General features: G+C 34.6%; 1 protein-coding gene across 10 annotated transcripts in view; it reads right to left on the bottom strand.

Moving 5' to 3' along the window:
* The window catches only part of LOC129771708 (filamin-A), a 161,421-nt gene that overhangs the window by 11,333 nt on the left and 137,605 nt on the right, over positions 1–12,483 (bottom strand). The gene's annotated exons all lie outside the window — the stretch shown is intronic.

Here is a 12,483-nt window from a genome sequence, read left to right on the forward strand (position 1 = left end):
GTGGTTGCAGCGTTCCGACGCGGTTGGAGAAATGAAACGAAACAGAATGTATGAATGGTGGGTAGTAATTGATTAGTGAAGTAAGGTGTCATTTCAAACCGAAGGCGGACGTCACCAGCAAATAACGGTGGTTACACACGCCATGGGTTTATTCGTGCCGGGGTGAATTCGGTTGCCACCGGAGTGGACATTAAGACAATATTACTTTACATTCTGTGTGGAAATGTATTCAATGATTACAATTTTTCAGATTGTTGTGAAAAAATTTCTTTTCTCCTTGTTTTATAAAAGAAGTATTGACTGAAGTATTGCATTGACTAAAACATCTTTGGACACGAAAATATGCAAATAATTTATCCAAAGACACATGGTTATAGTGACAAATGGGAACCTATGTTTAAATAATGTGTACAATTTTAACTTAAAAATACGGTCTCACAGTTTGTGTTGTCAGAGCAAATATTATACAACTTGTGTTTCAAATACAAATACCAAGGTTTGCAGTGAAATAATGCAAGTTAGGGGAAAGTAAAAAGGAACGAGTTATCAAGTTTGGACAAAGTATATTAAAGGCCATTTGCTAGCTCCATAATCATGCATTACTTTTTCGTGCAGTCACTATTATCGTAAATGCATTTCTCCCAGCTTGTAACAATTTTTTCATTCTGTTGGTGATGCAGTATTTTGACTTTTCTTAAATGCAGGGCTAGGTAGCTGCATTCATATCATCATTTGAGGTGAAAAGATCACCCTTAAGGCCTCTCTTGAGAAGAGAAAGGAAATGAAAATCACAGGGATCCAAATCCGTAGAATGAGGGAGTTGTGTTTACTCGAGCGTCAGTCAATAAATACTGCCCAAATATGCATGGTAGACGTTACCACCAACTCCACTCAGTGATAGAAAGCGCTTTTTATCGTATTTGGCTAAATAATCATGACCGTGAAAATTTTAAAGAATAATCTGTCACTATATAATAAATATCAACGGTCAAAAGTGGTCCGGGAGGGGTTCATGATTTTTGTTTTGCTTCAATGCTACCGTTAGCCTAAGCCAGGGTTTCTCAAAGTTTCTCAAGTGGGTCCCCTGGGGTCGATTTCGGTTTCCCGGGGGTCGACAGAAACGAAAACTGATTTTGAGGGTCGACGAGGTCCAAATATCGACCCCTATAAAATAACACATGTTCTCATTTGAAATAGTTAAGATGCTCCAGAAGTTATGTTACGTGAACCACCTTGTTATAAAAATTACCAGGGTTGCCACATTTGATCCTTCTAAATTTTCTGAATAAATCTGTATATCTGTATTTTTAGCAAAAAAAATCTATATCAAAAAACTAACGGAAAAAATGAAAAAAATGTTTTTTTTTCATTTTGAATTAATTTTGTCTTATTTTAGTCGTATAAATATGCGTATAATATTCATATAATAAATATTCGTATCAATACAACAAAATAAATCATAAAAAAAGTTTTCTTGTATGATGTTTATACATGGTTTTGTTGAACTTTCCTTTTCTTAAATTTTCCGTCAATTTCATCCAGTGTTGCCACACGTACAGATTTATCCGGAAAGGTTTTTTTCGTTATTTTTGGTACAGATTCTGTACGGTACAGAGTACAGATTTTCGGCAAAAGGTACAAATTGGTAAAGATTTTTTCCGCGAGTGAATTTTTTTACATTCGAACAAAGCAACATCAGGATAGATGACGACTTTTACGCCGTAGTATTTATTAATGAAAATTAATAAATTAAAAACTTTTACGCCGTTGTATCGCTCGGGACGATTTTTTTTAAATTTAAAAATTTTAATTCATGATAGTCCGCAATCTAGATTCAAAAACCCTATGTATAAGCATTATAAAACACACGAAGGACTTGCAAATGTAAATGTAGTATTTGTAGTAAATAAATGAGTATTTTCTCATGCTAAATTTCTACAACGAATATTTTCGATGGTACAGATTTTTGGACGAAAAATTACAGATGAGAAAGATTTTTAACCCCTCTGGTACATTGCTTTCAAAATTGAATCTATCATTGTGAAAGCCAACCGATTTCAGAACTTTGTTTTGTTGGCATTGTGAAGCGAGAATATTCACTATGTTGAGTGATGACATTTCATATGGTTCAACGTTTTTATAAATCAAGGTACATATCTTCATGACTCAACGATGAAAAAAGAACAATGTTTATTAGTAAGAAGGTAGACAGAGAAAATTAACTGTAATTAATGTAACATTTAAATTTGAATTTGAAAATTATCTTTGAACTCTGTTTCTTTGCAGACAATCTGTAATTCTGTATATACTGATTCTGTATCTAAAATTTGGCAAAAAATCTGTAAAATACGGAATATTCTGTGGCAATCATGAGAATGACTAATATCTTAGTAGAAAATATTATTGCTGTACATTTTAAAAACTCAACAAGACGATGAGTGTGCGATGAAATGAAGATGAGATGAAAATGAAAAAGTACAAAAAGTAAAAAGATGAAGAATTCGGCAAGTAAAAAAAAAAGGGAACAGGTTCGTGTAAGATAATGTGTTTGAGCGTACGAGTCCTCCAGGCATGTTTAACATTTCTCTGTATTTTAAACTTATACGCGATTTAACACGAAGGAAGTCATCATCAAATTCACGTCCAAACATGCTCCTTATATTTTACTGTATAACAAGCTTGCCCTTTGGTTGCAAGTTAAGTTAAGTCAATTCAAGAGGTTATAAGGTATTTACATAGCTAGATGAAGTGAACTAGAATAAAGTGATTGATTTTTTTTTTAGTTATTTCAGGAAACTTGAGATGGGTCGCGAAGTGGGAAAAATGTTATTCAATTTATTATAGACCAATATATTTTCTCTCCCGCTTGACGAGTCTACATTACCCAGCAATGAAACTCTGTTGTTAGGGTAAGTTCGATATATTAAATATGAAAATATGTGCCAAGAAATGATTTTTGCTACATATATGAATACTGATACCAGAGGAGAATCGATGGTTTTTTTCTACCGAAAAAGCTATTCCATGGAAGAACATAGAGACTGATGGTTCACCATCAATGGTTGGTCGTCATCGTGGGTTTTCAGCCCACTCAAAGTTACAACTGCGTAAGATACTGGCCATTCACTGCGTAATTCACAGACAGCATTTAGTAGCAAAAAATCTGAGCCCTAGATAGCTTCAGTCTTTACTATATGTTATGAGTGCTATCAAAAACCTTCGAAGCAATTCTTTGAACACTCAATTATTTGCTCAGCTATATGAGAAAAACGACGAAATCTTTACTCGGCTACTTCTACACGCTGGAGTTCGCTGACCACCAAGAGTCCAAGAGAAACAATATCAATAATATCGGCCCTTCTAACAAAACTTTCAAAACAAAATTTCAGCAGACGCGAATAATCACAGTTTCCACTTTTGTCAAAATTATCACAAAAGCTTCAAGACCATGTTATATTATCATATGTCACTCAGTTAGACGCATTACGATTTTACTAAAATGTTTTTAGATCTTCAAAATTAATAAATTAAAAAATAAAAAATTAAAAAATTATGAATCAGTGCTATATCACATCCATGGAATGAGCCAAGGTGATGATGCAAGAAAAGTTGATTATCATCAGCACAGATGAGGCACAAGTACAACCAAGGTTGTCATATGTTCTAGTTATAACTGAACATTGAAAAACAGTATCCTGCGATATGAGACATTGCTGAAAAATACCTTCTCGTTTTTCCATCATTCCATCATCACTTTGTCGAAAAGGCCTTCATTAAGGTTACAAACAACACGAAACCGAAGGAACCATTTGAAAATCAACGGCTTAAACCAACCAATATTGAACCGCATTTTGATATTTTGATAGTTGTGGATAGATTGGCTTGCGTTTCGAATGTTTTTATGGTTTGTGAATAATTTCTATTAATAATTATTTATTACACTTGATATTTACTAAATTTTATCTTTTATTTTATCTTATTTTATTTTATCTATTTATTTTATTGAGTATGATGAGAAAATATTTTGTTTCTGTGTTATAGTGACTATCAAAACTTTTGGCTGGTTTGTCATATTACTTCCGTTTTTTGAAAGAATGTCGGGAGTGTGAATTGAGCTCGTAACCTTTTGCGTGAGAGGTGCGAATGTTTCCCGTACAACATCGAGTCTCACTCGTGGTGTCTTGTATAACATAGGGCGCTAGAACGCTCAGCAGAGTAGTGAGATCACCTGATGTGTGACGTATTAAATAATACGGGAAGGTTTCTGCAATGTTTTCAAATTGATAATTATTCAGTAAGAAAAAAACTAAATATAGGATTCTCAAAGAAATTTGGCTCTAAGGAATGACATAATTCTGGAAAAGGGGTCTCTTGCCCAAACCAGTTCGAGAACCCCTGGTCTAAGCCATTCGAACCACTGGATTCAACACTGTGCAAAGTTAGGACAAACCACGAAAACCACACGTTCACCTAGCGACGAACGCACTTATAATTTCCGTAAGTGACAGATGACAATCATTGCTGATAAAATCGAGATCAATCGCAAGAAATGTAAGCAAGGTTGTAAGTAGTGTTTAACCTTCTAACCAAATCAATCCTACAAATGTGGTGATTTCGAAAGCTCAAAATAATTAGAGGAAGGTGGACGCGACGCCCTAAATTTTAAAGGCCTTTCGTCACATAAAGAAATGAATACTATAACTCTTAAACTATGTTTTACACTTGTCGGTGTAGTTCATGAGTGCTAAAAACGGAAAAACAGAAGTCAAATCGGTCAAGTCCCTTTTTTGACACCTTCAAAAATGGTGGTCCTAAACCGAACCCTCCGTGATCCTGAACTGACCTTCGGCTTTTTTCAACAGCGAATCTCCCAACTGGCCGAAAATGACGTACACTCCCAATTATATAGGTAATGGGTGAATAAAACTGACGATCACAGAACGAATATAGTCTTGTTTCGACTTCCGGTTTGCTAATAATGGTTCTAAATGGCCCACACCCCCGTACGATATGGTTATTGGGTGAAAGGGCTATAACAGCGAGAGTCGAATATCATATTCCGATGCAATTCTGGATACGAAGATGGTGGTTTCCGGTTATTTCAAAACGGCACTAATAGACCGGAAATGAAGTTAGGGGAGTTGAGTTAGACAAAACAAAGTGTAGAAGCGAGACGAAGAAAGTGTTGGAGCTAGATGACAGTAGTAAAAGAACACATGCACAAACAGAAACGGAAACTGATATGAAAATACAACGTCAACGCTCAACGCTTAAAGGTGAAACCAGAATGCCGCGCTATGCGTCGCGTTGCGACAATTGTGCTTTGACACTTCATTTTAAATATGTGTATTTCCATTTAGTTGAACACAATAATGCGTTGCGTCATTAGCATCGTTGTACTAAACGCTAACATATGTTCTAAACTGCTTGCGCTGAGTTCGCGATGACAGTGGCATGGTGTCGACGTCTAGTGGCAACTTCAAATTAGGGCCATAATTTGGGTCCCAAACTCGTTAGTGTAATCTCCATCAAATTAGAAGACACGAAGCCGGTTTTTAAAATTTGAATGAAAATATTCACATCATGTAATTTGATTATTTGAAACACGTGTTTGTGACTTTAATTCAACCAAATGGGTAAACAATTCCAACATTGTTGCTGAATTTTTTCATCATAATATAGAGTTGGCTTCATAAACAATTTTCGTATGAAACTTTTTCACCACCTGCAAACAAAAATGTTTTTCATTTAAATAGAATACTAGTTTCATATGGAAAAGCTAATTTTCATTCATAATTTTAATTTTGAAAACGTGTTCATTCCGACTGAAAATCAGCTATTCTTTCACGCTTTCCTAAACTAGTAAACGAAGCTCAATGCCGCCAACGCGGATATATCAATGTGTTGTTTTCAAAAACATTCAACTGATCCGTGGACAAAACAAGAAAAAGACTTTCATACGAATTTTATTTTGTTTTTGTTTACATGAAAAGTGGTGACGCGAATGCTAGATTGTGACTGCAAATCAACAGACTGCGTCGCGCGAATGTTTAAGTACAAAACGCAAGCAATGACAGCTGATGAGAAGCAACGCACAACGCGGCATTCTGTTTCCACCTTAACGGTGAGCACGCAGGGCCTGATCACGAACGTCACTTCACGGTGAAAACGAAGTGAATTGTATACAACATTTTTACGGCTGCCACCGTGTGTGTAGAATCCAGAAGAGTTCATCCGTCGTGACAATTTTGATGAACTCAGTGTTATTATGGATATCACGATACTGTCACGTAACGGGGAAAAACAAGTATATTTGTCACTTGTGTTTCAGATGGTGAAAGCTAGTCACGCGGAATGAAGTAAGTTTAATTTCGGATTTATTTAGCTTTTTTTTTGCTAACATTTTGAATCTTGTCTTGCTAAAAGAAAAGAAAGAAGAGATAAACAAACAGTAATTTACCCGCTTGGTGGTATTTTTAGAAAGAAATCCTGATGTATCCATAGGACGTAAATTTGTTTATTCGGATTCGATAATTGCGCTATGGGATGTAATTGAGAAATAAAAATGTAGCTCCCGTAGACCGATTGAAACTTGGTGAAAGGTCTAATTTCGAGTGTCCTAAATGAATAGAAATTTTTTGTTTCTATTTTAAGGATTAGACTCACAGAGAGTTGCAACCCCATAAAATGGCAATGGAGGTCACTGGCCCAAAACGATCATTACGATTGATTATGTAAAATATTGATTTGTTGATATTTTGAATATAAAATAATAACTGTAATGTTTTTCCAACATTGCAGAGCTGATTTTTGTAATTCAAACATTCGAAATTGGTGGACAAGATCCGAATCAGGATGATAATTGCATCGAATAAGGCCATTGATGGTTTGTTTTTACGTAATAGATATTTTCAACGATATTGTTTTGAAGACATAATTTGAATGAAAGAATATTTAAGTTTCAAAGGAAACTTATGGAAAAATTGAATCTATCATTGCTAAGCTTTTAAATTAATAATTTTTAAATTATTCTCTTTAGTCTTTTTCCATAATTTTGATATCCGTCTAAAGAAAAAATCTGAATTATTTTCTGCTTTTGGAAAATTCCTTGAAACTCATCAGATGTTTCATATGAAAATTATGCTTCTGACCGACGCTACTGACCAGTTTATGTTTAAATAATTATATCAAACCTCATGTCCCGTATATCAAATTACACGAGAATGGGAAGGATAAGAGGATTAAACTTCAGGATCCCATATGGGAGTAGTTCAGATTATACTGATCATGAGATGGATAAATTCGGGTTTATTCTGATATATAGAACATATTATTATTCATCAAAATTGTAGAAATGGTTGTGAAAAAAATATTTTAACGTTGATCTATACTAAATACTTCTCACTATTCAAACGAGTAAGACAGAGCTGAGAACAAGAGTATGCGAGATATCGATTATTAAACTCATGATATTTAGTCATGCTTTATCTCTAGAGTAATTTATAGAAAGAGGAAATAAAATTACATTCCCATATGTTCAACAACTACATTATCCAAGAGCAACCAACTCCTCATCTTTGAACCAACGTTTGATTCAGCAAACTAACGCACCAAGCAAATGATTCATGGAATGAGTCCGAATAGTTAGCATTGAAATACCGAATCATCGAGGTATAATCGCAAACTTATCATTCTAAAACATACGTTCAATTACATGGAATATTATCTCCTAAACGAGGCTTCATGTCTAGTGAACCTGTTCACGAATCAATACGGTGCTCCTATGAGTAATAGATAATGGTTGTATGTTCGCTATGGACGACGTTTACGCCAACGACTTCCCTATGGAAGGAGCACTAAACTTTCGAAAATTATTTCAAGATCGTTTGTAGCGCGTCAAAGTGTTGTTGAATTCATGTCTCTTGATTTTTCAAACTGGGAAGTAACAACAATGGTCCCGATTGTGGCACATATATTGATGTTCTGGGCAAATGAACTCAACAGACACTTGAATTGATTTATTACGCTGGGGTTCACACAAAACATACAAAAAAACAAACAAAACGATCATCTATCAATGTTCGTAATGAAATAATTGATATCCAGAATGATTCCGAACAAAGCATCAATATGACCATGATTCCCCTCTTTTAGAAAATAACTCGAATTCGATTCGAAAATCTTAAAAGCGAACATTTTTATGATGATGTTTTTGAGGGCTTAGATATTTCTAATACATCTCATGATACCAGATTTGAAGGCCGCATTAAAGTGGTGAGCCGAAGCTTTTTTGTAGTTGTATTGTGGCTGCCTATACAAAGGGGAATGTTTAATATTCTTAAAACACAATGCAGGATAATTCGTTCGATAGATGCCACAGGGTCGTTCGTTAGGGCACCTTTGAAAGACATCGATGGTTGTGCACCTACTAATTACATTTACAATATTGTGATAAGAGTCTTCTAGTGGGACATTTGATTTCATATGGGTCTAGAAGCTCTTTGCAGTCGCTACTGATAGCAAACATGGTCAGAGATAAAAGATCCAAAAACACGGAAGCGATAGATTGTTACAGTACGAGTCATGCGCACATTGAATGCCTATCGAGCGCGACGCGTTGTGTTATCGATGTTTTAAAAAAAAGGTGCCGAAAAAGTGCCGTCATCATATGCGATACATGTCTATTGTTCCATGAAAATGACTTCGGCATTCCGTTGATTCCGTTTCGACATTATTAAAATGGTGAAATTTTTAATTGAAATTACCTACAACTCTGGGTGTAAAACCAAAGAGCAGTATGGGCGGAAATTGGAAAAAAATTTAAAACCTATACGGATATGAACACAGACACAAATTCGAAAAAAGGCCAATGTGAAGATCTAGCAAATAAGAACGAAAATATAACTCCACTAAGTTTTGCTGCGGTTTTGAAAGATGCAAGGAAAACAACAAATGGAAAAAGCTAAATGACGGGTTTCGTGCCAACTCGTCTTAGGAGTTGGCAGCACCGTCTCAGATAGCAGTGCAACGGTGTGGGTTTAAAGACATTGATCATTTGAGCAACTTTGCATTTTTGAAAAGTACAAAAAATTGTTTCTTTATTTTATACAAAAAAATCATAACTCAAAAACTGTAATATCTAGAATAAATTCTGGTCAAAGTATGAAATGTAGGAAATTGTTTTAAAGAATTTTTTAAATTTTTTTAACGAAAAATTACACTGGAAAAATATATTTTTAAAATTGAAATTATTTTTCTTGAACACGATTTTTTTTCAAATTCTCAAAAAAAAAAAAATGTGTGGATAGCCCTCAAAATTTCCAACAAGTCACCCATACATCGGAAGATGGACACTTTCACAGGGAGAAAGTTTTTCGAACATCTTTTTCATGTTTTCTTGGAAAAAAATACACCTAATACTAATGCTGCAATGTCTGCGAAAAACGATCTCGACTCGCTGGAATCTTTAAACATACATAAAAATATCGACGAACAAATGGCCAAAGCGTAAGTACGTAAAGGGTTTTTAAATTATTTGCAGTATTTGGAAAGTACCCTTGTTGGCCTAAATTTGTTTGATGAAAACGTTGCAGAATGATAATCTACGCCCTAAAAACATCTGGGTTTTTTTTCTGTTGCTATTGTTGTTTATAACAGCATTTTAACCTTTAATTTTTCATTTTCTACAAATACATAAACAAAGTTAACAGCAAAGGCAATCACTGAGTCAACAGATATTTCCAGGATTGAATTGAATTCATTTGTGCACGACAGCTAAGATACCCGTGCTCTATTTAAAGCTTTAGAGATTCCTGAGTCTTTGTTGGACCTTGATCTGGAGCAATGGATTACAAAAGTGCGCGACGTCGAATTCGATTTTTAGAGGTTGTCAACGATAACGCAGAGCGTGGTATAGTTTTTATGAACCTAGAAAAATATACAAAAATACTAAAAAATCTATTGTTAAGGGCACAATGTAGGCTAGTTGAAGTTAAAAATAATATGTTTTCAACTTACTGTTTGTGTTTTTTTTATTAATCACATACATTCCACAAGTAAACGTTAATTAAAATTGTTGTTTCTATAAATGGTACATGTGGTTCAAAATAAAAAAATTATGATTCTTAAATTTACTCTTCATGCTAAAAGTTTGTGTGCTTGATTTTGAATCGATAATGCAGTAAACAGCAATATTTCCTTCAAGTTTGCTTTCATTATTGGGTGTTCATAACACTCACATTTACATGAAATGTCATGTCAATTTCCATTATATGTAATGGAGAACAATTTGTCACATTCAACTCGCTGTAATATTTTTTACTGCGCAGAAACAATTGACCATCCATATGTTCACCTTGTATTTCTTTAAAAAAAAACGACTAAGTTCCAGAGAGTCGATTTTTGACAAAAAAAAATCTCGGAAAAGATCTCGACATTTCATGCAATTTGAAGACATTTGGCATCAAAAATCCACGGTCAACGCCAGCGGATGAGTTGCACGCTTGCTTGAAGTCTTCAGTACTATGGTCGTATGTTCAGAAACTAAGCTTGAAAACCAATATGCGAGTACAGTTTTTTTTTATTTAAATCGTTTATTTTTACAGGCTCAGTTTCATAGGTTTAAAGGAGCCGAACTCCTTACTGTATTGTTACTAGTATATATATATATACATTTTTCCTTAATTCTAATGTTAATAATATAGGAAACCGATTACTCGCGGTTAACTCGAGTTTAGAAGGGTGACATATTTTCTTCAGGAAAAGGAGGGGATATGAGGATATGTTGACAATGATCACACTCATCACACTCAATTCTTAAACCTATCTTATATTTAATATGTATTTACATTTCATCTTATTCTTAAGAAGGGATCCGATCTCTCACAAAGGAAAAGGAAAAGGAAAAACTAAGGGTATAAGGACAATCACACACGAAGATCGATAGCTTTAAGGAATACATATATTTGGGACATGTAATCAAGGTTTAACCGAGCCAATACGTCTCTCACCGGCACCATGGGCTGCCTTCCTCGGGCCCGAAGGGTGACTACTAAATTCGATCTGGCGACAAGATACAGCTTGCGAGTACAGTTAATGAACGATGCTTCCACTGGACGATCTGCAAACAACTCCAAACAAACAACCAAATGTATAACATTTCCAGCTGATTTCTGTGAAATTGTAGTCATCAAAGACCAGCTCATATCGAAGGTGTTTCCATACATCGCACATAACCACATAATTCACCAATGGCTGAGCGTACGAGCAATCCTTGCACCAAAAAACCAGGACGTTAACACAATCAATTACAGTATTCAAGATGTAAGAGAAGAAACATAACCAGCAAATATTCTATTTGGTTTAACGCTCAAATAAGAATTTTGTGTATACCGACGGCATGAGGCTTTTCGCGGAAATTGGAAATGAAAACGACATCGAAGCATTCCAAAACGAAATACATGTACTTGGTATAATAAAAATTTACTAAAACTAAATGTAAGAAAATGCAACTCAATAACATTTGGCAGAAAAAATCATGTAACAATTATTATAATACGTCTTGGAAACCATAATATAGAAGAATGTGAAATAGTTAGAGATCTTGGCTTCGTTCTGGACTGTAAACTCACATTCATAGAACACTACAACTCTGTAATCAATAAGACAAATAGTGTGTTAAGTTTTGCTAAACGCTTCTCACATATCTTCCAGGATCCATACACAATAAAGCTTCTATATATCACATATGTAAGGCCCATTCTGGAATACTGTAACATCGTTTGAAACCCGTATATGGTCGCACAAAAAGAGCGCATTGAGTCAGTCCAGAAACAGTTTCTCTTATTTGTACTCCTTCATATGAAACACGCTCCATGCTCATAAACATCCAAGCACCAAAAGAACCCCGATAATTTGGAATGCGTTCTTTTGTTAGTGACCTAATTTCGCAACGAGTACAATCAACTGAAGTACTAGAAAAACTATATTTCTATGTACCTGAACACGCAATTTGTTGCTAACCAAAACATCCAGAACAAATTATGCAAGCAACGCCCCTATCAATCGCATGATGCAAAAAATAAGGTTTAATAGAAACTTTTCGAAACCAATAATTGTTTCATCTGAAGTTCCTCAAGGCTCTCATTTGGGACCATTTTTGATAATTTTATTTGTTCATAAAATCTACGTTGATAATGTCTAAACCTAAATTTTCACGTTCTCATTAGGCACCTGTGAAACTCTAATATTTTCTACATTGATTACCGAAGAACAGATTACGCCTTTGTAACGAACACAGTGAAATAATTGATTTAGCCATGTTAAGGTCAATGCTTAAAGATTATCTGAATAGAATGAGATATAGTGCAGTTTACCATCTTTATTATATTTGAGCAACATATGTAGTCTACAAGGGTTTGACGAAATAAATAAATATTTTGATCATATTACTTGTTAAATTCGTCTAAGTATTATTAAAATAGT

Source organism: Toxorhynchites rutilus, chromosome 2, assembly GCF_029784135.1.
Source record: "Toxorhynchites rutilus septentrionalis strain SRP chromosome 2, ASM2978413v1, whole genome shotgun sequence".
In the NCBI taxonomy this organism is placed as follows: Eukaryota; Metazoa; Arthropoda; class Insecta; order Diptera; family Culicidae; genus Toxorhynchites; species Toxorhynchites rutilus.